Source organism: Ceratotherium simum, chromosome 20 (assembly GCF_057802395.1).
Source record: "Ceratotherium simum simum isolate JZ-2026a chromosome 20, ASM5780239v1, whole genome shotgun sequence".
NCBI lineage: Eukaryota > Metazoa > Chordata > Mammalia > Perissodactyla > Rhinocerotidae > Ceratotherium > Ceratotherium simum.
This window is the reverse complement of record NC_141919.1, coordinates 35,122,973-35,147,835: the sequence shown is the minus strand read 5'-3', so window position 1 is coordinate 35,147,835 and position 24,863 is coordinate 35,122,973. Positions and strand designations below refer to the sequence as shown.

Here is a 24,863-nt window from a genome sequence, read left to right as displayed (position 1 = left end):
TTGTTAATGAACAAGACTTTCACCCACCCCTAGAATCCTGACAAGTTTAACTAAAAGAGGCTCTGTTGCGAGGACTTTTCTTGACCTGTGATACATGTTTTCAGTGGGGGTCATGAACTATATGCAAATGAGATGAGATTAGTGGGAGTTTTACAAAGAACCAGACGTGTGAAGAGCCTTATAAACTGAAGAAGTAAGGTGGTACTTAAAAACAGCACCCTAGAATCTCCTATCTTTTCCTTTAAATGCTGTGACAAAAGTTAAAAGGGGCCAGTTCCCCTTCCTCCTCCCTTCTGAATGCTGGGCATCTCATCTGAATTTAAATTAAAACCTTTCAGGATGGAAATTTGTTTGAAGAAAAGAGGTTCAGGAAAAAAGTATGTTTGAAGTTTAAGGGTTCAGGAAAAAACTGTGTGAGTATGTATGTGGATGAGTGTGAGCGTGTGCGTGTGTACCTATGTGTTTGTGGTATGTGTGAGTGTGCATGCACATGGGTGTGAGAGCGTGTACGTGTGTGCCTTGTCTGTGTGTGTGTGCGGGCACACACACAAGGGTGCCTGTGTTTGTAACATGTGTGTGCCTGTGTGTGGTGTGTTTGGGTGACTGTATCTGAGTGTGTGTGCCTATGAGCTGCAGGCAGGAGAGGCAGCTTTGGCTCAGCCAGTGGCAGAGCAGTTAGAACACAACTAATAGTGAGAAAGGAGGCTGGGGAGAGACTGGGAAGAGAAGCAACCGATCTTATTAACAAAAGCTCACTTTTGTCCCTGTGGACCCAACCAGAAGAGGGGACTGGACGAGCTGTGGCTCTCTGCCAGGGGGTCGGGCTCCCTGCACACAGTTGCAGGCATCCTTCATCATGCCTTGCTGAGAAGCAGTCCTGAGGCTTGGCAATCGTGAAGTTTTCAAAGCTACAGCAGCCTTCGAGAAGACCAGCCAAGACAGTGGAGTGTATGTGAACTTCAATTCTACATTTTCTTGTTGGGAGGGTTAATGGATTTTTAGTACAAAGAAAGCTAAAACTCAGCTGACCTGAAAGACTGGAATTTCAGCTCTCTTTCCTTCCCTGGGTTGTTTTTCCTCCCCCTTCCTCTCAAAGCCCTTTAAACCAGAGATTACCGGGTCAGTGACTCCTATCCCGCCCGCCTGAGCCAAGGGTTTCTTGCTTTTTGGCTCGGAAAGGAAAACCACTACCTGTAAGTATCTACTTTATATACTTCCTCTCATCTTGACTGTGAATGTCCTCTTAGCAGAACGCCCCAGGGGTTATTTGCATGGTAGCGTTAACTCCAAGTAAGGATGCACGAGTTATGTAGAGTCTGCTTGCAAAAGTTTAATTCTCATGTAAACTCAGAAGGTGGCAACTTGCAGTGTTAAAAAACCATATGCCAAAAAGAGAGTCTCTTTATTGTGTAACAAATTTATAACTCTCTTCTGAATCCATCCCCAACGGCACTCACCAATGAAATAACCATTTTTAAATTTTGTAATTTCTCCCCCCCAAATCAGAATGTTTCTTCTCAGCTAAATGAAATGGCACAGGGAAAAGATGCAAAAATTAACAAAACAGAGAATGTCCTCATGGTATAAAGATATAGAAATTTGGATGAGATGATTTTTGGATACCCTTGCTTTAGTTTAGTTATATGTGGATATATATTTTTAAAAGCGTGGTTTCTATTTTTCTGGGGATGAGAGAGTGCCAGAGAGGCAAAAAAATCATATTGTTCTGAAGTTTTTGACTGATTTTTAAGCTCTTTCTGCTCACTACTTAGATTTGGTGCAGAGACTGGTGCTGTAGTAAATAGTTTTTTTAGTTTTCATCTGGATCACAGAAATAATTTTCAAGGCATTTAATTTTCGTTTCTGCTTTTTTTTTTTTTTTTGCTATTGTGCTCTGTCTTGTTGCGTGGTGTGAATTACAAAGCTTAAAAAGAGCATTTCCGGGGGCTGGCTGGAGTTTATGGCCTGGGAATCTTGCTGGAGAGATTAACCTCTTCAGGGCTGCTTTGCACACCAGACCCAGTGATCAAATGCTTTTCAGGTTTCTGGAAAACGAGTCCTGCCATTCTTGGCTCTAATTAAAGCTTAAAGAGTTGCTTCTTAGTCCCCTGTCAGCATAACTCTAGGAAAACGTTAACTACCTTTGCTCTTTGTCTCCCATAAAGATTCTCAAATCTCAGTGGGCATAAGAACCACTTGGGTGCTTGATGAAAGGCAGGTGCCTAGGCCACACCCCCAAAGGATTTTAGACCTGGGGTGGGGCCAGGAATTTACCCAGGTGATTCTGATACAGGTAAGATCACACTAGGATAAGCACTGCTCTACATTGTCCTTGACAATTAAATTCTCCTCATGTACTTGGTTAATATTAAACCTCGTATCTAAATGGTAAACTTGAGTTTGAGCCGATGTTGAACATAAGTTATGTGCAACGTGGTTTTGCATGCTTGGCCGACAAGCAAAGGCTTTTACCAGCTCTCCCACCAACCTCATCTTTTTTTTTCCTTGCTCTGCTTTCCATCTCTGCCTTTCCATTCCCATGAGCGAGAAAGGGAGTTGGGCTAAGGTATCTGCACGCCATGTTTCCCTGCCTCCGTGCGTGGGGCTGTATGGTCTGACCTGCCTCCCCATGGCCAAGCAATGTTTGTCTTGGAAATTGTAACCTAGGGCTGTTCTTAATTCTTTATCAGCCTCCTGGGGATGCTCTGCTTCTAGGGATGGACGAGGCTGAGTTGGGCTGAATTGAGCTGGATTATTTCTTGGGACTGCTCAGACGCAGTCTAACTCCTAGAAACTGAGAGTAGATTGGACCAACCCACAGGGGTTGGGAGAAGCAGGAAGTGATTCCTCCACCATGTTGAGGTCCTCATTTGACGACATATGAAAGTAAGAACTCAGCCTCCATCCCCGTCCCCAATGACATTTTATGGCGTTGTGTGTTTACAGCAAAAAGAAAATAGGATGTGGTCATCAGCACCCCTTCCTTTTTTCCCCTCTCTTCATTACAAATATTTGCAGGTGCCTGCTACATGCCAGGCTCCATGCTAGTTTCCAAGGACTGCAAAAAAATCAATGTGTGTAGTATGGACAGAGACCTTGTCCTCATGATGTTTCAAATCTTAGCTGTTGCTAATCAATCTTGGATGAGCCACCTAATTTCTCTAACCTTCACTTCCTCCATCAATAAAATGAAAGGGTTGAATTCAATGAATTTTAGTACCCTTCCAGCTCTGATATTCTCACATTGGTGATATGGCTCAGTCTTCTAAACACAGAGATGGGGGAATGGGAGCTTTTTAGTATTTGCTCTGAGAATAGGTCCAAAGATTCGACTTACTGCTTTTCTTAAAATTTTTCAAAAATGTCTTTTAAATTTTCTTTCTCCCACAAAGAACCAAGACTACCCGTATAGTGAGTTAGACAAATGCCACCTTTTTAGACCACACAGTCATTCCTCACAATGGGAGACCCTGTAACTCTCCAGAAAGGCTGTTTTCCTGGGCCAGGTTACATAGGACGATAGCCTCTTATCCCGTCTGAATCTGGTGTTGCTACCCCTTTGGAGAGCTGGGTGGTCTGCACAGGGCTTGCTGGCTTCCATACTTGCACAGCTTGCAACCTGACCTTTCATTCAAGTGATTTAATAGCTTTTGTGCTACCAGGAGAGAGGCTCAAACAGAGACCTTTGATGGGCTGGGAAAAAAAACAACTCCTTAATGAAATCTTGCATTTTCTCTGTCCTCTAGTGACTGGGGAAATATTTCAAAGTGTTCTAAAACTTGACCATCAAGATAAGAAAATATAGCTGTGATCTATGTGCTTTTCTGACAAACGAGCTCTAGCTGTCTGAAGATATTATGTTTGGGTAGGAAACTACTCACTGGAGGACAGAGTACAGGGATCTTGCAAAGTTAGGATATTTTTGACAGAATGTTCTTGGCTTCTTGTTGGTAAGTTTAAAGGAGATGGCAAAATAGTCTTTGGTTTCACTCTTACCCTTCTCTATTTATGAGGTTGATGATATGATGTCAAAAATGCTCCTTTTGTGCATTATCCTGCTGCTAAGATTGGATGGCACTCTTTACTCTCAACTTTATCCTTGAAACTTTCCTATCTGGCTTCCTTAGTGACAAGCGGGCAGATAACACTCCAGGACTCGCTAAGCTGCAAGTTCTCCCATCGGTGAGTTTCCACCTCCCTGGGGCCCCATCTCTGCATTCTATCAAGTGTTATCAGCTGCTCAGTACTTACAAATGTTTCATGAATTCTTCTCTTAAAATAAATGAACAAGGACTTTGTCTCTTGAGGTCACACTCAATGACATGGTATTTTTATTCCAAGATCTACATTTCTTGTTAGCACAACAATTCTTCATTTTGTAAATTATAAGCCAAAACCATTGTGGAGTTAAGAAAACTTCAGAAAGGATCAAAATTCCCAGATGAGGATTCATCCAAAGGATTTAAAAGTTGTTGGGTATTTCTTGTCAAATCCCTGTCATAGCCCAGAATTTTTTTTCCTGTAAAAGTGATTTTTCTCCTTGGAAAGACAACATGGCAACAACACAACAGCAATACTTTAATTTTGTTTTATATAAATCTTCCCCTTTGTTATAACATGTAGGATAATTCTATTTTATCCAATAAGCATTAGTGGTTGTTTTGAAACAGAAAGGTAGTATTGATAGGAGATCCCAAGTATTAAATCAGAGTGGTGTAGTAGAAAAAAGGAACGGCCTTTGAATAAATTTCAGCCAAGTTCTAATCCTGGGCTGCAGTGTTCTTTGGTTCTGTAATGTTGGCCAAGTGACTTGTCCAGATTCCTCCAGAGTAAAATGAGGGTATGGCTACACACCTCACCAGGTGTTTATAAGGGCTCAAAGATATTTTGAAAGCACCTAGCATGGTGCATGACCTAGGATAAGTGCTTGATAAGTATTTCTTCTTTGGGAGAGGGCTAACACAGGTGTGAAGGCTGGAAAGAATAATATGTGTCAAGCCACTCAATTTATAGGTGAAAAGAAAAGAGAAATGGAAATAAAGCTTTCTTCCAGATCTCATTGACTGGGCAGAATAGATCTCAACCTACTACTTGCCCAGCATTTAACTCTCGTCAGCAGCCTGATCTACTCCCAGACTGAATAGAGGCATGAAACAGATCCAAGAGCTCACAGACTACCAAAGTGATGCGTTGGAGAGAGCAAAGGTGATGTGAAAATCACTCTGTCCTCATTTCTTCCTGACCCTTCAGAATTGGATTTTTATAGCTGTTTCAGATAAATATATAAGGAGAAGAATTGTTTCATTTTTCTTGGGATTTTGCTCCATTGTAGCAAGTGGCCCAGCCTCAGCGGGAAACGTGTGTTTGAGAATTTTAAACTCTGGGATTGCGCCACGGTCAGCCTATGAACTATCACCAAGTGGAAAGATGTAGACATTCAAACATGCCACTCTCTCTCCCTCTCTCTGTTTTTCTCTCTCTTCCACGTTAGGTCCAATATCTGCAGTGGGGTGAGTCAGTCACTCAACTGATATTTATTGAGCTTCCCTGTGCCAGGCCCAATGACTAGGGCTGGAGATACTTGAGTGAGCAGAACAATCATGGTTGTCATCTTCAAGAAGCTTACATCCTAGGGAAAAAAGCAGACATTTCTTAAACAACTGCAAATAAACAATTAAAGGACTGTAGTTGTGTAACATGTGGTAAGGGGTATTGCGAGATTCTATGCAAGCAGATAACACTAATCTGGGTGGTTGAGACCTGAAGGATGGGTAAAATTTAGCCAGGCAAATGGGGTGGTTAGTGGAAATAGGGAAAGGCATTCATGGCAGATAGAACAGCATGAACAAAACATGTAAAGGCCTGGAGTGGGCAGTGCAGTGAATTTAAGGAAGGGAAGAAGACCTGTGTGACCAGCTTGTCAGTGGCAAGGAGGAGAGTGGCAGGGTGCAATTATGCAGGGAAATCCAGTCTCACAGTTAAAAGGGACCCAAGAAAGCGCCTAATCCACACTCCCTCCCTGAGACAAGGACTCTGTCCCGTGTCTGTACCTCAGCCCTTGCCATTGTGGGACAACTTTGAAGGAGATTTCTTTCTAAAAGTAAGTTGAGATTCCACCGCTCTTCCCTGGTTCTGCACCCTGGAACCACAGAGTAAAGTCACTCCTCCTTCAAATATTTGAAGACAGACTATGTTTTTCATAAACTGCTGCCAAAGTAGGTCTGCTCTTTCCCATACATATGTAATTGATTTTTGGGAATGTAGAGTTTGACATTTGTGCTTGTTGAAAGCGAACTTACTGGCTTCAGTCTATCACTCCAGCCTCCAATTATCAAGGTCGTGGATCTTGATTGTGTCCTCAGCGATAGCTGTTAACCTTCCTGGATTTGTGCTGTCAACTGGCTACACTTATCTTCTACCTTTGTTCAGGAATTTGGAAAACTGTTTAACCAGAGTAAGCCAAAAATGGAGCTATGAGCACAACTCAAGATGTTTCTTTTAAGAGAAATGGTGTCCTTAGCCTCTTTTTTTCCTCTTTTTAAGGAGGAAACTAGACACATCTCTATAGCCCAGACTCATAGAGATGTCTAAGTTTAAATGGGAAGAGCTCACAGATGTCAATGTGTGTTGGAATTCTTGTTTTAACAAAAATGCTAAAGGCACAGTTCAACTGTACTTGCTGATTTCATTTATTGATACATGTGTTGAATGCATATCACATGCAACAGACAGTTTCGTCCTCCTGCCTTCAAAACGCATGGGTAAATAGCTACACCATCAGGTAGGGTGTGATAAATGCCCTGTGATGGGTTTAAATAAAATGTGAGTCTTCTGCAATGGCAGGAAGGACATCTTTCCAAACTGAATGATCAGGCCTTAGGACATCTAGGAGGAGGCATTTTGTGAAGCACTAATATGTGAGAAGGATTTTAATAAGGATGGGAGCAAAGACATTCCAGGCAGGGGGCAGACATGAGCAGGGGCATAGTGTCCAGCAGGTCATTGTGAATGTGTAACTGGAGGTTACAGGAGAGGGTAGGGCTGTAGTTTTGGGATGCATAAGTCTAGAGGTGATAGCCAAAGGCCATGGGAGTGGATATATAGTGAGAAGTCAGTTGAGGTCAAATTTTTAAGAAATGCCACATTTTCAATGGTGCAATGTGACCAAGAGACAAGAAAAAAGAGAGTAGAAGAGAAGGAAGAGTGATAGAAAAAGAGGCATTGGTGAGGTAGAAAGAGAATCAGTATATTGAGTCACATAAACCAGAGGAGAAGCAGTTATCCAGAAAGTGTGGGTAGAGGGCCTTGTTGGGTCCTACAGAGATCAGAAAGGATTGTCAGAGAAAAGTTCAATTTGATGTATCAATTAGTAGGTCACTGGCCACCTTTGAGACAGCTATTTCAGTGGAGTGGTGGCAGTCAAAATCAAGTTGTCCTTTTAGGGAATACACAGGTTGTGGGGATTAGGTAGAGACCACTTTTCAAGGACATGGGATAATTGGTCAAGATGAGGCATATGATGGGGAAGGGAAAAAGAAAATGTTTGATGAGTAGTAGTAGTAGTAAAAACACTAACATTTATTGAACACCCACTATGTGCTAGATGCTGACACATATTTCTTCATTTGATTCTCACAACACAACTACGGGTTGGTAATTTAACCCCTCTTTTCCGGTGAGAAAACTGAGACTTAGAGAACTTAATCTGACTAAGATGACATCACCAGTAAGCACAGAATCAGCATCCAGATCTAAAGTCAGTGTGTCCCCAAGTCTCACTGGTACAGCAGCTTTCCTGATTCAGGCTTGGCTTCTCCCATAGGGAGGGCAGCCGGACTGCTGATTTAAGTCAATTTATCCAAGTGATAATAAAAACAAAAAGCAAACAAGGATGGGGATCAAAAGGCAAATGCACCTGAAGAACTGATTTCTATCAGGTATGGGACAAATATCTCAAACTCAATTCTAAAATATAAAATACCCCCTTTTAACATGAAGTCATGTCATTGAGCCTACAGGAAGTGGTCGTGGTATAATGACCCACTGTGCCACAGCAATCAGGGCGTCAGCAGTTCATTTCAAATTACAAACACAAGGACCTTTTCTCTCCTTTTATTCCCCTTACTTTCTTCATCTTTTCTTTTAATATTTTCTTAGTCTTAAGAAAATCAGACTTCTGCTAACCACATGTCATGGCTCAGTAACTTTGGTCTCCTCACTGGCTTTGACCTCTGCTACTAAGATCCACTGACTTTCACACAATAGATCTGAATGAAATGCCACGGCATTTTATCAAAATGATTTTGCTCAAATATTGGAAAATAGTTGGTGCCTTAAGCCCTTAGAATTCTTGGAACAACAGAAAAATAGCTGCTGCTGGAGGTACTGATTGGTGATTAAAAGGTCAATACCTGAGAGTGATTTTTCAGTAGGAAAAATTCAGCAGGAATTGACTGGCCATTAGACTATATTAAATAGCTACCCAAAGAATTTAACATGGATTTTTATATCCTCTTCATATCTCATTTACCATGTGAGTTAATTTGCTAGGGTTGCTGTAACAAAGTACCACAGACTGGGTGGCTTAAACAACAGAAATTTAATTTCTCACAATTCTAGAGGCTAGAAGTCCAAGATCAAGGGGTCAGTAGGGTTGATTCCTTCTGAGGCCTGTCTCCTTGGCTTGTAGATGGTTATCTTCTCCATGTGTCTGCGCATAGTCTTCTCTCTGTACCTGTCTGTCCTAATTTCCTCTTTTTATAAGGACGTCAATCATATTGGATTAAGGCCAGCCCTAATGACCTCACCTTTTTAAAGACTCTACCTTTAAATACAGTCACATTCTGAGATATAGGGGGTTAGAACTTCAACATATGAATTTTGGGGAAACAGATAACCCCCAACACCAGCCCATAACACCTTACCACCATGTCAAGAGCTCTGCTTGGTGTTAGTTAGCTGATCTCCCAAATTCTGAAGACATTACTACAGCAAAAGGAAATAGAATAAAACCTGTAGCTTCATAAATCCACATTTAAAAATCAGTTTATGATACACTCTGGATTTAGAGTGTGGCTTCAGGATGAGGTGACAGGGAAACTTCTTCAGGCAGGACTAGCTTTACACTTTTAAAAATCCCAGATGGAAACCATTTTATTTCTCTCATTTGGCCATAAATCCTGTGTGGTGCTGATTTGACTATTCGGGTTAGAAGGTAGCAGTGTGCCATGTGTAGCATTTTGCATTACAGATGCTACGTGGCCTCACCCACTGATTGTTGCTGAATTGCTTTATTGGTTTTTATTTGCTCCCCAATAAAGAGACATTTCTTGGTCTGTAGTTTTGTAAGTTACTTTGGTGCTAGGCCCCTTGTAGTCCGTGAAAATCACAGGCTACAGGATTCATTGGTAGGAGGACTCTGGGGTCCTCGTATATCCCTTCCCCACTGTAGTGTTTGCCTACATTACGAACGGCAAGTGAGGACAACCGTGTGAGCTAAGGCAGACACGAAGACACGGTCAGAAATCACAGGCACAGCAGGCTTGCTGTCACGGGCAGCCCAGTGCTTACATGTACCACGTCTGAATCTTTAGCTCTGTGGCCAGAGAGATCTGAAATTAGGACTGTAAGACCCAAGACTTAAGACTTCAGACTTTTAAGACCTAGACATTTCAGACTTTTTAAGACTATGACTTAAGACTTAAAGAAAATAACATGGTAAGGAGCACACGTGCCCATGATGTGAGGGCAGCTGAATTTCTCTATTAATTAAAAACGACAGCAACAAAAGCTATCTTTACAACAATCTTGTGAAGTCAATATTATGAATCCCCACTGTACCGATGATAAAAGCAGGGCTGAGAAAGTTAAAGTAACGTACTTATATCGTAGGCTAAGGTTCTTTCTAAACACTAATGTGTTCAAAAAGTGAACAGTTTAGTCAAAGTGCTCATCCTTAGTTCAAAGGCTTAACTGAGGTCTGTCTACAAAGGATATGTGAGCTAAAGAGTACAACATAAATGTCGTGCATTATTATCTGGCTTTCTCTTTATATAAAAAGAAATAAATAGTTTTATTTAAAAAAGGAATTGACACTTTTTTTCCTGCAAAACGTTGATCTTTGTTTTTCGTTATTGAGTAGAAAATTGTTTATCCCAAGCAGAAGGCTGGAGATAGTGAGATGGGTTCCAATGGAGAAGATGGAGGTTCACGACCATGTTAAGAAGTGTTGTAAGAGATTGAGATAATAGCCACTGTTTCATTGAAGAATTGACAAGAAGTAATTGGTACATTAGGAACACAAAGGGGAATTAGACTTTGGAGTCTAATTATTAATTTACAGACCAGGAGGTTTGAATGGTTCTGCTCTGCAGCAGATTAAGCAGATAGCCTCACATCTCCTTCTAATCTGATCAATAATTTCTTTGCAAGTAACGATTTTAGGGAGATCTATTACTTCCTGCCTAAATCCAAACAACCATTTCTATTACATCTATATCAAACTATGAAAAAAAAAAGCATGGAAATATATTAGCCTTGTAAATAATAAAATTGATTGCTACAATATATGTATTTAACATTGTCTTTAAAGATTCACAGCAAGGGAAAAGTTAGAATGCAATAAAAACTGATGGTACCACAAAATTTTACTAGTTAAACTTTATGTTAATTTCTTTTGTTTTAGACTTTGTTTGCTTCCTAACAGTTTTGCTAATACAGGAAGCCGCTGCCTTGTGTCTGTACATCTCACACGTGTGACTGGCTTCCTAGGAATGGCTCTCCCAGCTAGGCTGTCAGGAAAGGTTCCTTCCTTTCCTCTCTGTCTGGGGCCATCGTATTTCTTCCCCATCCCTCCCCCAATCACCTCCAAACTGGATCTTGCTTCTAGCCTCTTTCTGATGCTAGTCTTATAGGCAGCATCCCCAGCCCTAGCCCACCACCTCACGCTACCCTGCTGGTTTCCTGACATGCCAAAGAACCTAACTTCAGTCTTGGGACACTAAAGCTCCTTTTACTTCTTCTTATGCTTAAAGGAGAAGGAAATAAAGTGCAGTTGTTTACAGCAGTGATTCTCAATCCTGGCTGCTCACTAAAATCACCTAGAAAGCTTTTGAATTCAGATGTATAGGTCCCACCCAGACAAATTAAATCAGAAACTCTGGGAGAGGGGCTTGAGTGATCGTGATATGAAGCCAGAGATGGGACCTGCGAGTTTAGGGGTGACATTAGAGAAAACTCCTTCACCTCGGTGTGTTTCGCATTGTCATCAATAATGCAGACCATCATTAGCCCCCACGAGGACTGTTTGCTTCCTTCCAAGGCAGTGGAGTAGGGCTAAAGCCATGAGAGTGAACTCTCTTTTGTAGCCAGTACTTTTCCTCAGGCTGTGGGAAATATCGGGGTCAACCACCACGTTGCATGACTCCGGGAGGCACTGTCTACTTTGTGGTCTGTGAAAACAGCACCCCTGGCACCCCTGGAGCATGGTCACAACACACACGGTGCCCTGGAATTTGATGTGCTGAACTGAGTGAAAACGAGTAAAGGAATCTCTACAACCTTTGGCCAACACTTCACAGGACAGATATGTGAGTGTGGTTTTCCACAGAAATATCTTCCACCATGATGAGTTTATGCAGTGTCCAGGTATGTCACAGTTTGAACTGCATTTGTCAGCTAGTCTGGGTACTGTGCCTATGGTAAATATGTTCTTACTTCTAGACAAACAATTTTGCAAACCAACTTTTTGACTATTTGTGTTTTGGAGACTACGAAAGTATTTTAGCCAAGACCACTTGTGTGCTCCATATTTTTCTCTCTTTTAAAACATTTCCCTGACTTATTGGTGTTTACAATTGTTATACGATGCCATTCTTATACATTGCTGTATTCTCCTGCACAGATTTATTCAACAGTAAGTCATCTAATCAGACTTCGGATACTTTATTTGCAGCCTGTGATATTTATGGAGATTTTGTTTTTGAACCAGTACTTGAAGCATTTTTAATCCCACTGCCAGAGAGCACCCTCCCATGCTCTCATCTCCGTAGCCCACTCCAAATTCTGCCAAAGTAAACAGATCCAGTTTTGCTCTTCTTAATGCAATTAAGCTCAGTGGGCCACAAAGGCACGAGGGACTTGTGCATGGTGCTGGGTGTGAATTCACATGTGGGACCTCAATGTGGGAGAATGTCCTGTGGGCCAGTGAGACCTGATGGCACTTGAGTGGCACTTGCGCAGCTGGGGATATGCAGATCCTCAGAAACGACAGAGCTATACAGCCTGGCTAAAATCACGCTTAGTCCCCTGTTGCCTGTTCTTGTGATCAGCAAGAAGTTGCTGTGGTTTGCCTTGTTTCTTTTTTGTTGCTGATGGCCCTGCACTGCTCTATAGAAAATTTTCTAGCTCTGTCTGAGTGTTACTGAAGAGTCAACTCAACCTAAGTCATGGAGTGTGTCAAAAGATGGCTCAACTAATAACTTTTTTGTTTTTTGGTGAGGAGATCAGCCCTGTGCTAACATCTGCCAATTCTCCTCTTTTTTTGCTGAGGAAGACTGGCCCTGGGCTAACATCCGTGCCCATCTTCCTCTACTTTATATGGGATGCCGCCACAGCATGGCTTGCCAAGCAGTGCATTGGTGCATGGCCGGGATCAGAACCAGCGAACCCTGGGCTGCCACAGCAGAGCGCGCGCACCCAACCACTTGCACCACCAGCCAGGCCCCCTAATAACTTTTTTTAAATTAATAAACTTTGGTTTTTGAGCAGATTTAGGTTGATAGAAAAATTGAACAGAAAGTACAGAGAGTTCTCACATACACCCCCTCCCCTCCGGTTTCCCTAGTAATTAACATCTTGTATTAGGTTGGTATATTTGTTATAACTGCTGAGCCAATTGTGATTATCCAAAACCCATAGTTCACGTTAGGGTTCACTCTTGGTGTTGTACATTCTATGGGTTTTGACAGATGTTTAATGACATGTATCACCATTACAGTGGTAATTTTTTCAATATGTTTTAGAAAAAACTTTCTTTGATTGGCCTGGGGTAGAAAGGAGAAGGAGGGGCACTGACTTTGGTTGAGCCTTGCTGTGTGTGTGCATGCTGGGGACTTGGATTGAGCCATAATACATTTACATACGTTATCACATTAACTATTTTAATGACCCCAAAAGGTATCAATTATTGTACAGATGAGGAAACAGAGCCCAGGGGAGACTAAGGACCTTGTTCAAGGAAATGGTGGGACCAGGAGAGGCACACAGTCTGGTGGATCTGATTTACAGTCTGACTTTGGTGCTTATCACTACTGCATTTTCTTTCACTTCAGCTCCAACCGTACATGAGAGCATTAAGCCCTCTCTCCTTCTTCTCTCTTTTTTTTAAGTATTGTTGTATCAGAAAACTATCTGCAAAGTTATTTGTAAAAAAAAAGAAAAGTGGTGCATAAGTCACAGCTGAGTGTCAAAATTGTGCTAAGGTCGTCAGCAGGGAGAGAACTCTCATTAGAGTTCTGTTAAGTATAATTATTTGTTGGTTTTAAGAATTGCAGTGTTTTTCTTTACTGCATCTCAGTACAGGATACTGTGGTTTACTTTCCACACTCTGCTTGTGTTAATGAATAAAGCAGCAGGCCCAACCAGCTATTTAGGCTTTGGCAAATCACTTAGCCTCTTTGGACCCCTATGTCCTCATCTTGACCACTGTGTGCTGGAGAGTAGAGCACGGTTCAGGAACCTGGGCTCTCAGGTGTGTCTGCTGGGGTTGGAATTCCAGCTCCACCATTTATTAGCATTTGCCTCGGACAAATTACTTATCTCTTTACTTAGAATCAGAATTTTTAGAATAGAATCTACTCCATAGGCCATTGTGAAGATTAAATGAGTTAAAACAGTGCTAGAAGCAAAGTAAGTACATAAAATATGATGATGATGATGATGATATGTAAAAATGGAGGAGATGCTCCTTCCAACTCTAGAATTCTGTGATTTTTGATATACTGTGACTTGGACTCGAACAACATTGCACCTTTTGTCATTTATCACCAAGTTTCTAAAGTCATCAAAAGCATTTTTATTACAGCAGATCTTTTAGCAAGAATATTTGTGATAGTTGGTCTCTCTTCTGCACCAGACGTCTATGAGTTTGAATTTTATCATTAGCAAGTAAATCATTTTATCATTAGCATGCAAGTAAAAAGGTCAAGTTATCATAGTACAGCTTAAGGAGCAATGCTGGGTAGTTTTCTGAATGTTTGAGCAATCCTTTTCACAATGAAATATTTCGTCCTGAATAGTAGAAGTTCTTTAAGTGTATACTACTGAGTTTGATGAACTCATTAGAGCATTTTGCTCATATGCTATCATAGCAATACCATTTTGTACTGTAAAGTACTTGATTATAAAAGTCTCTCCCACAAGATCTCAATCTCTCAAAGATAGAGGTTATATTTTAGTTAACTTTTATGTATCCAATGCCTTCTACTGTTTCACAGAAAAATTCTGCTTCTGATGTAACATCTACCTGTTGATTCTTTGACTATGCCACATTATTTCTCTCCATCTTTGAACGTATCATTTTCACCTTTCTAAATGCTATTTGTTCTTTCAAATTTAACTCTCTTCCCTTCAAGGAGGCCTCCCCTAAACCAAATCTGAGTCAAATGCTGCCCTCCTATTTATTCCTATAACACACAATGCATTCCACCATTATAGCACTTACCACTCTTTTTGAATTGTTACTTTATATTTTGTCTTTCTGCATTAGACTATAAACTCTCTAAGAGCAGGAATTTTTTTTTGTCTTTCTAATCCTAGCACTTAGTACAGCCCTTGTCACAAAGTGGGTACTCAACAATCACTTGTACAATGAATGAACAAATGAATTTGTCATATCCAAACAGAGAACCAGGATGTCTTCAAAAAATGAGATTGTTCTCGGAAGATGAACTCCTGAGCATGAGTTAATGTAAATTTAAACAGGATCTCACTTTTCGACAATTTGGTGTTTCGTTGTGAATTTAAAGATCCAGAATTCACTCAAGAAGAGGAAAGCCAGTTTCAATCAGGGTGACTCTGGTTGGGAAGGTCCTAGGTGTGAGTTGTGTACATACCCATGGTTAGTCCCAGGTGAAGAACGGGTATAGTCAACCATAGTGAATGTGAGTGAGTGTTTTTCATCCTGTTTAAGTTATTCAATTAAAGCAAGCTGTTGTGAAAATTTATATGACACAACCTTCTGGCTAAAAGCAAAATGAAAGTAAATTATGGTGACTTCCTAATCTTCAAGGAAATGCCTTTGATAGTTTAAGATGTGTTAATAGTCATTAAAAACAGAACTGTAATGGAAACTTCTCCCTCTGTAATCAGTTTTCTCTACCTTTGAAGGTAGTTTTAGTAGAAGATATCTGTAGAGAAAGGCCAGATATCTGGTTTCCAAAGAGTAGCCTGGAGTCTGGATTTCTGGTATAGCTTCATTAAGTATGGGTTTATCAAGTATGACCAGAAATTTTATAGATACCATGTGTCCATCCTATATTTCAATCATTTGAATTCCCTAACCTGGTGTCTCTTGAATGATTTCTCAAAGAAACTGTTTTTTTAATGGAAAAAAAAGGTTTTTTATAAGTTTTCAAACTTTGGGCTTGAAAGTTTCCTTTCTGCAGGACTTCTTAGAGCCTTTAATATGCTTATATTACATTGTGAATATTTAAAAGGAGATTTTTGCATTCTATGCTTCAAATGTATTTGGATATAGAAGACTTTTTGGAAAACTTTGAACATCTCCAATATGCACATTTTAACAAGCACAATTTGCAAAATGTGGCCTTTATCAGCAGGAGAGACACTGAACTGTTGAAAAATCTAAGAAAGGAAACCTCCTAACGAGTTTGTGTGGTAGTCAAAGATCCATCGTTGCATCCTTGGTCTTGGCAGCATAGCCTGAGGGAGGGCTTTCTCTCCATAGTTCTGTGAGTCTGTCAGTGCTTCCTGAGATCTGGGAAAGAAGTACTGAAAGGGATATTTCTGGACTAAGCATCTATGATTTAAGTCAGCTGCCTGGGATGGTGGTCATCGCACTGGTCTGGATGACAGGAGAAGTAAGGTCCCAATCCAGGCTTGATTTCCAGATAACTATGTGATCTTCGTGTTAAAAAAATGATTAAAGAAGACAATTTAGGTGAAACAAGTAAACTTTATTTAACACTTCATGAAGTGGACAATCTCCTTTTGGAGAACTACAAAATGGGGCAGAAGGCAAGAAGCTTTTACAGGAAAAAGAATAAAGAACAAGGAAGAGACAAATAGAAAATATCTGATGGCTGGGGCCACATAGTCAACCTTGTCTGGAGCAAGAAGGCCCAGAATTGGCTTGGCGTTTGGGGATTGGCTGACTGAATATACTGCATTTCTGGTCAAGCGGAGTATTTACAGGGACAGGAAAGTTATCTAAGTTTTGCTTTGCTGACGTGGCGTCCTGGGCAGGAGCGGCTCCATCTTGGGCCTAGAACGTTATTTCAACATTACTAAAGTCACTTTACTGACATGGGACTTCCTTTCTTCTGTAAAATGAAGGGGCTGCTAGAAGAGAAAATACAAATGGTTAATGGACATTAAAAATAAATAAATAAAAAGCTAAATCTCCAGTAAACAAAGGAATGCAAATTAAAATAGTGACAGGGCACAACATTTCACTTGGGAAGTGAGTAAAGATTAAAGGGGATGATACTGAGTGTCAGCAGTGAACAAGGCTGGTAAAGGTGTAAGTTAGTAGCATTTTTCCAGAAAGCATGCATATTAAGAGCCTCACAATAAGTTTCTACCCTCCACTTCCAGAAAACTATCAAGAGGAAAGAACTAGAAAAATAAACTAATTTATAATTAAGGATTTTTCATCACAATCTATTGACATAGTAACTACTCAATGTAAAAACAGAATGACTATCGAGATCATAGTATATCCATGTAGTAGACAGAGTGCACAGATGAAAATGAAGATCACAAGGAACGTTTAACAACATGGAAAATGCTTAGAATAGAAGGTTGTGTTAGCTGAAAAGAATGGCACACAACTCTTTTTGTAGTATGGTTCTAATTAAGTTTAAAAACTGTATATATGTACGCGTACGTAGGAAAGCCTAAGGGTGATTTCTTTGGGTATTGGGAAAGTGTATTTTTACCTTTTCTTTATGTTTTTGTATTTTTATCTTTTAATGAGCATACATTTCTTTTATACACATAAAAGGAAGTTAGAAAAAACAAATCAATTGATAAATAAAATGAAGGATATGGACTAGTTGATTTCTAAAATTTCTCCTAAACCATACGTTCTATGATGTAGATTACATTTTAGAAAAAATTGCCGAGTGGGGGAAGCAGAATGTTATAAACAAAATCAACACACATTTTATTGATTTAATAGACTCGAATATTGAAGTGGTCTGTTTGCCTCGAGGCCTTTAAACTGTGCTTGTGGTGTAAGGAGTTGGGATGTTAAGATGCTGGTAGACAGGGTATCTGCGTTAATTCTATGCTCTTAAAGTAACAGCTATTTCCTTGGAAGAATATGGTCTCCAGTGAAACTTTAACTCCTGCAACAGTCATCAGTTGCTGTCTGGAACCATAAAGGAAGTTGTTAAGAGTTTGCACACTGCGTGTGCAAACACACCCCAGGGGTAGTGAAGCAATTGCAGAGTACAAGATTTTGTTATAATGGGAAGCAGTATAACAGAGTGGTTAAGTGCAAACCAGGTTACAATCACAAGGACACAGACTCTGGAATCAAACTGATGACCCTGGGAAAGTCACTTAATCTCTTTGTGCCTCATTTTCCAAAGTAAAATTACTATCTACCTCTTAAAACCACTGTAGGAATTAAAGAAGATAATATATGTAAAGTACTTTAAACAATGCCTAGCCCATAGTAAACACTTAATAAATGTTAGTTTTTATTATGATTATTATGTCACTTCCTTAGCTCACTGTTTATCTATAAAATCAGAATAATTCAAAACTGCTTTATATGTTTGTTGTGAGAAGTAAATGAAGACATGCATATAAAGAATATAGCCCAATGCTTGTGTATAGTAAGTAAAAAGTACTACTAATGAAAAATTGAGAAAAGGAAGATACTAAAAATTGTTTGTTAAAGAAAAATAATCTTAGAAGTCACAAGTGATTTTTTTCTTCTCCACAATTCTATTCTCCCTGTCTGAGAGAAGTCACTCTGGAAATCCTGTGTTGGGCAAGATCGCCAAGGATTTTCCACCCTTGTGGGGTCATTGAACAATTAAAGATTCATAAGAGGTTACAAGCATCTTGAAAGAGAAGAACCTGGTTTATGGCCGTGTCTCCCAGTGCTGCTTTTGTAGTATGGCTCGGGCATTCTCAACTGGAGGGAATGGAAGCAGGTTGTCAGGATACAGCAGGGAAGAGCACTTCACCAGGACGCCAGAGGCCTCCTTCTCCCAGGCCCTGCAGGTTCCCGCTATGACCTTGGGCAAGTCTCAGAATGTTGACATCTCGCTGCCTGTAATGAGGAGCGATTAGACTTCTCTCTCTCTCTCAGGCACGTGGTGAGGTCAGAGGAGGCAGTGGATCTGAAGTCCTTGGTAAAGTCTATCTAAGTCTAATTTCCTCAACTAAAACACAAAAAAGAGAACCATTTTCTCTGAGTTTAGACAGCTAGTTTTTCCCTGTGGATACAGTTCTCCTGATTTCCTATTCATTGCTCCTCGGTGAATCAATTTACGTTACATATGATTGGAATTCAATCCAGTCGTCCTATGGATAATGGTATTCAGTTACAAATTTATGATTGAAACGTTTACACTGGATTTATATGAATAACTTTGGAAATTCGTTTGGGTGAAAATTATGAGGATGTAAAAAATCCATCAGAAAAATTTTTATGATGGCTTCAAAAGTTCAGTTTGACTGGCATTTTAAAGATTTTAATGTGGAGTAAAAGTCAGACAATCTCACTGGCATTCTTTTTTTTTTTTTTTTTAAAGATTTTATTTATTTATTTCCCCCCCCCCCCCCAAAGCTCTGGTAGATAGTTGTATGTCATAGCTGCACATCCTTCCAGTTGCTGTATGTGGGACGCGGCCCCAGCATGGCTGGAGGAGTGGTGCGTGCCCAGGATCCGAACCCCGGGCTGCCAGCAGCAGAGTGCGTGCACTTAACCGCTAAGCCACGGGGCCGGCCCTCACTGGCATTCTTCACCATTCTAGCAAAGGACATCAAAATCCTTGTTTGGGTGGGTGGAAATGGGTCCATCCTGAGTTGGCTATTTTTTGCTTAAAACGCCACTTCTCTATTAGTTTATTTTCTTTCTTAAAGACTTTAGGGTGCTTGTGAGATCTAAAGCTGCGAGTCAGGAGCTAGGAGCCTCAGGCACAGGGAAGACGAAAGGTTCCATTGTCTACACCATCTTCAGTTGATTAATAATAACTACGTGGAACACTGAAAGAAGAGCTTGCAGGCCACATAGGAGTTCTGCAAACAGCAAAGCAAGCAAACAAAAGCTATGATTGATCATCAATATCTTGATATCTGTGCTGGGCACAGGGGGAGGAAGGCACTTTCCCTGTGTTGTGTAGCTAGGATTGCAAAATTCCAAAGAGAAACGATAGTAAATATGATTCTCATCAGGCACGTCATTACCCTTGACCATCGAGAGTTTCCATTACAGAGAAAGCCTAGGAGTACAGCTGGGATCCATTTTTTTCTCGTTGTGCACAGATTATCTCAGATAAGTGAGAGGAGTATCATGTTTATATCAACATGAAAAATACATTCTCCTACGGTTAAACCAAATGTGTAATCACAAGATAAATACTAGCTCACATTTCCCCTCCCCCAGATAAAATGTTACTAAATTATTTTCTTCTGTTAAGGAAAATTACCAAGAAAGAAAGTTTGGTTGAAGAAACCTTTTTTGAATTTGTATAAGGAAGAACTCAAAGCAGAGTGCTTTTCCACTTTTCAGAACAACTTTTCACCCATTTTTATTGGCTTGTGCAGATATACTTAGAATACATGATTTCCACGTGAAGAAAAAAGGCAATGGTGGGAAAACGGTCTGTAAGAGCAGAACTGATTTGCAGCCGTGACAGGAGGATTTTGAAATGCTGGAAGCAGCTGAATCACTCAAGCAAGCAGAGACAGGATTTGTTTCTGTTGCAGAATCAAATTAAGTCTGATGTGGCTAAAGGCCAGTTTACAAGCTCCCTTGAGGAATCAAGCCAAGTGCCCTTTCTACTTCCACTGTCAAATGCCCCCACTGATTCTGCTGACCCCGCGGGTGCCCATATCAGCAATCAGAGGAAGCTGTGGACAGATGGATTCTGAAGATCTGACTTGGCCCTAAGCTGGCACCAAGAAAATGGAGTTCTCAAGATGTGCTAGGCTTCCCATTAGTATTGTCAAGTAAATTTTGGCTGTCTCTGGACATCATAATCTTGTATCAGCGACAAGACAGTTACCACCATTTTAGTTTGGGGGGAGATACAAGACCCACCATTGTCTGTGAAATCTTCTTTAATTTAGAGTCCTGATTTCCTTTGCTGTTGTTCTGTGTTTTGTTTATTTGTTTGTTTGTTTACCCTTTCACTCTCTGTCTGTTCATCCGAGTCCTTTTCTCTTTCCCTTCCCGTGCCACCTTCTTCAAGCAAAAAATCAAAGCAATATTTTCCATGGAATGTCCACATACTTGGTGTTTCCCAATACCAAGAGAAAAATACAAGAGCAAAATTAGAATGTAAATAAAACATAAATATAGCATACTCTTTTGATCTTTATTGAGCCTAATTTTATAAACTTCATCCAGGCCCAGTTGATGGAAGGATAGGTTTTGTTTGATTTTGAATTTGGAAATCGTTCTGCTTACACTCTTCTTTTCCTCCTAGTTGTGTTGCTTCAGGTTGTTTCTGAAATATTAGAACTCAGTTTTTACTACTACATCCTGTCTTAAGACAATGAGGAAGAAAAAGATCAAATTAGAATGTAAATAAAACATACATGATTTGGCTTTTACTGAACCTAATTCTGCTGCCTTCACCAAGGCACCAGCCTTGCTATTCTATTTTTCTCAAGACAAGCTTTAGTCTCTGATTCCTTTGAAATATTTTGTAATAATAATGTTATATTTGTATGGGGCTTTATAATGAAGAAAATATTTCCATATGGATTATTTCATTTCTTCTTACAGGGAAACTGGAAGAGGGAGGATGGATGGCCCCATTTTTGAGGGAGGAAACTGATATTCATAAGAATCAATCCAGATCTTCAGAATTCAATCTACTCTTTTTTTCACACCATTGTGGCACAGAGAGCCACAGAAATAGATTTACTTTTCTTTCTCTCTTGTCTCTTCCTGGTAGATGAACATTAGGATCTTGGTCTTTGCCCTTATCTCCTAATTAAGGACTTATCATGATCTAATTAGAGAATGAGCTATGGCCCCATATGCTGTTAGGTAAGAAGTTACAATATTTAGCTGATTAGTGACTAAATTAATAGAAAAACTTGAAGAATAAGGTGATTGTTAAAGGTATAAAGTTCAGTCATGAGTAGCAAAATAACCCCCCGAAACAGTGGGTTAAACAAGAAAGTTTACTTTCTCTGCCATGTAACATTCTGGCAGAATGGGCTGGTACGGTGACTCTGCTTTGCATATGGCCCAGAGACCTGGTTTCCTTCGAACTCAGAGCTCTGTCAGCCTATGGCGTGGCCATGATCCTTATGTGCAAGGCAATATCCTCAATCCGGGCAACAGGGTGGAGGGAATCATAAAGATAAATCTATGAATAAAAAAGATTAAAATTCTCACTTTTATGAGGGAGATGGTAATGAACTACGTAAATAAGCAAATGTATTATACTACACGGTTATAAGTGCTAAGGTTAAAGACAAAGCAGAAAAGGATGCTGGGGATGAAAGTATTATAATCTGAATGGGGTAGTTAGGGTGGACACACTGCAAATGTGACATTTAATGGATAACTTGACAGGGGTGAGGTGGAAAGAGGGATATCTGGTGGACGAATGTCTGTGCCAGAGGGAACAGCAGGTGGGAAGGTTCGGGATGGGGGTGAGAAGGGGAAGATTGATCTTGATTTGTTTGAGGCAAAGCAAAGATGCTAGTATAGTTGGAACAGAGTGAGCAAAGGGAAGACAAACAGGAGATGAGATGAGAGAGGGAAGGGGAAACAGATTACATATAGGCCATCATCAGGGCTTCAGCGTTTAAGATGAGAAGCGATTGGTGGTTTTGGGCACAGAAGTGACATGATATAAGTAACAATTAATAGGAACCTCAGCTGCCATGCTGAGAAATGCCTATAGGGGAGGCAAGAGGAGAAGCAGGGTGATCAAATAGGATGCTATTGCTGTCATTCTGCAGGGTTGGTGGCGGCTTGGCCCAGAGTGATAACAATGGAAGTAGTGAGTAGTAGTTGGATTCTGGATATGTTTTAAAGGAAGAGAGCATTAAATTTATATTACTGTGTAAACAAATTTACTACAAACTTAGTGCCTTAAAACAACACAAATCTATTATCTCACAGTTTTCACTGGTCAGGGGTCCAGACATGGCTTTCCTAGGTTCTCTGCTTGAGATTGTCTTCAGACTGCAATCAAGGTGTTGACTGGGGTCCATTCTTATCTGGAGGCTTGATTTAGGAAAAATCTTCTCCCAAGCTCATTCAAGTTGTTGGCAGAATTCTTTTCCTTGTGACAGTAGAACTCATGGAGGCTTGCTTCTTCAAGTTCTTCAGGAGAGCCTCTAGCTCCAGTCTGCTAAGAGAGTCTGTTATCTATATAATGTAATGTAATCATGGGAATGACATCCATCACCTTTGCCTTAGTCTGTTGGTTGAAAGTGTCACAAGTTCTGCTGTCACTCAAGGGGAGGGAACTTCTGGATACTAGGAGGCTGGAATTATTGGAGGTCACCCTAAGGTCTGTCTGCCACAACGAACAAAGGATTTTTTTTGTTGTTTATCTAGATGTAGAAGGTGAGACAAAGAAGAGAACAACTGAAAAGTTGGAGTTGCCATTAACTGAGATATGGAAGACTGAGGGAGGAAAGACCAAGAGCTCAATTTTGGCTACACAAAGTACGAGATGCCTGTTACGTATCCACGTAGAGACGTCAAATAGACAGTTGCATTTACGATCTAGAGTTAAGGGAGGAGGTTAGAGATATACATTTGGGACTCATTACATATAAGCTGTGTTTAAAGCCAAGGAATGAGATCACTAGGGAGTGAGGGTAGAAAAAAAACAGGTCCAAGGACTGGGCCCTAGGTTCCCCAACATTAAAAAGTCAGGGGGTCTAGGAAGAAGCAGCAAAGGAGAAGTGAGATAAGAGGAATATGTGAGAGTGTAAAGTCCTGGAAATGTCAAAATTGACTATAGTGGAGCAATTTTAAATGCAGTCGGAGCTGCCTTTCCAGAGAAACTGCTTTGCTGTCTTGAACCTTGGGCTGGGCCAAACCTTCGAACTGGGCCAAAGAGGCAATTGTTTTACAAGCAATTGTTTGAGAAGTCAGCAGGAGAATGGACATCCTGATCACAAAGACCGAGGATTGTGAAATTCCTGAAGACAGAATCAATAGTCAATCAATGTTTAGCCAAGACTAGCTTCTGCCTCCAACTCCAATTAACATTCTTTGTAATACAACCTCCCTTCTTTACCTTTAAAAGCCCCTGCCTTTTACTCCCTAGTGGGATGCTCTTGGAGTTTCTACCTGAATCTCTGCTCCCTGAATTGCAATTCTTTGATCCCAAATAAACACTTTGACTCAAACTGCTTTCTGTTTCTGAAGGTTGACAGAAACAAGGTTTGATTTTGTAGTGAAAGTTTAACAACCAGATTTGCATTTTTCACCAAATAAGCCAAACTAATTTATCCCGAGTGTGGGCAACGTGGTCAGTGGGAGCATGTGAACTGTTTTATCTGGGGACAGACACCATAAAAGAGCAGGCCACTCTGTAAATCATACACCCTCTCCGGTGTCAGGTGACATATGTCATGCAATACCTCAAAAGCGAAAGGTTTCCAACAGTGATAAGAGAGTGAGTCTTCCCTTAATGAGTTAGATGTGGATAAGAGAGGCATTTTTGTTCACACCCTTCTGACAAACGTCTATTTCAGTATCCACAGACAGAAATCATTAAAATGTATGGCCCTTCTAAGGGCATAATAAATCACCATGGGTTCACCTAATCACATCTTAACTTAAGGACATATTTCAGTACATTTTACTTTGGATAAAATCATTTCTGCTCTTATAGAACACAAAAATAATAATAAAATTCTAAGTGGTTAAAATAGAAACAAAGACTCCATTTGTGCAAATTCAGTACATTATAATGTAATTAGTATTGTAGATAATGTAAATATGCATGTACATCCACTGTGTAGTTAGCCATATATATTGAAGCTACGTTACTAGATTCCTAGTCCCTGTTACACATAAACAAAAACCCATATGTTCACTTAGAAAAAAATATATTTCTCAAATTTCCACTCAAGTGTTTCTTAGGTATCTTCATTCCCCAGCAAAGTCAGAATTGTGCCCATGTGACAAATTATTAAGCCTATTTCTTATTTGGGTCGCATTGATTTAGAATTAATCATGTTTTGAAACAGCGTGCAAAAAATTCTATCAGCTCTCTTACACAAATTAGAGTATAGTCCTCATTTATCAAATGAGGAAACAGAAACAAAGAGATCAAGAACTTTCTCTGAACGCAGAGGACCAAACGCTGCGCTTGGGCCGTGAGGCTGGCTGGCTTCTGTTGGACCACACAGCTGACATCCGATTGGGGCATGCTGAGTCTGGAAGCAGGAGT

General features: G+C 40.3%; 1 protein-coding gene across 4 annotated transcripts in view; it reads left to right on the top strand.

The window, feature by feature from the left end:
* The first annotated feature begins 759 nt into the window (after window positions 1-759).
* The window catches only part of FREM1 (FRAS1 related extracellular matrix 1), a 151,055-nt gene continuing 126,951 nt past the window's right edge, over window positions 760-24,863 (top strand). Inside the window, exons 1-3 of one of the 4 annotated variants that reach the window (XM_087444605.1) lie at window positions 760-1,193; window positions 4,128-4,182; window positions 23,012-23,122. The gene's annotated coding sequence lies outside the window, so the exon portion shown is untranslated. The remainder of the gene's footprint in view (window positions 1,194-4,127; window positions 4,183-23,011; window positions 23,123-24,863) is intronic. The other 3 variants (XM_087444606.1, XM_087444607.1, XM_004436789.3) reach the window with 3 other exon arrangements.